This window comes from Halichoerus grypus, chromosome 10 (genome assembly GCF_964656455.1).
Source record: "Halichoerus grypus chromosome 10, mHalGry1.hap1.1, whole genome shotgun sequence".
In the NCBI taxonomy this organism is placed as follows: domain Eukaryota; kingdom Metazoa; phylum Chordata; class Mammalia; order Carnivora; family Phocidae; genus Halichoerus; species Halichoerus grypus.
Window position 1 is genome coordinate 50643507 of NC_135721.1, and position 726 is coordinate 50644232.

Here is a 726-nt window from a genome sequence, read left to right on the forward strand (position 1 = left end):
CTGCGCTAGCCCAGCCCGCGGCTCCCCGCCCCTCGCGCCCCCCGCCCGACTCCTCCTCCTCCGGCCCCGCCCCCGCCCCCGCCCGGCTGCTCCACCCGTCCCTGCTGATTGGGCGGGAGTCGGGGTTCTCCGACTCCCAGCCGCTCCCGAGGGAGCTGCGCGGGGCGGGTGGGAGGGTGGCCCCACTCCTCTACCCCTAGGCTAGCCCCACACCGAGCTCGGCAGAGGGAGGCTGGAGCGGCCCTGGAGTGCTGTTCTACGTCCTCCCCTAAAGTTTATCAACTCCCTCCCCCAACCCTCGCCTACTCTCCTCCCCACTCCCTTCGTCCCCGGGGGAGCGCCGGCTCCGCGCTCTGGCTCTTTCAGAGGGATCAATAACCATAGTGCTCCAGGAAGGCCACCCTAGAGAGACCAAGCAGAAAGGAGGTTGGCCTTGCTCCGGCGCTTGGCGGGGTCGGGGGCTGGAGTCAGGGACTCGGGCCTGGGGTTCAGTGCTCCACCCCCGCCCCCAGACTCATACCTCCACCCACACTCACGAACACCGACCGCAGGCCAGTCCTGGCGCTCCTGGGAGAGCAAGGCCTGGAATGTGGTCAATGAACCTGAGTGAGGCCAGGGGAGTGACGGAGTGACCCGCACTCGCCGGGGCAGAGAAAACACGTGCACATAGACTGCCGGGGCCAGGAGCCAACAGGGTCGAGTGAGGCCGAGACTGGTAGGCAGAGA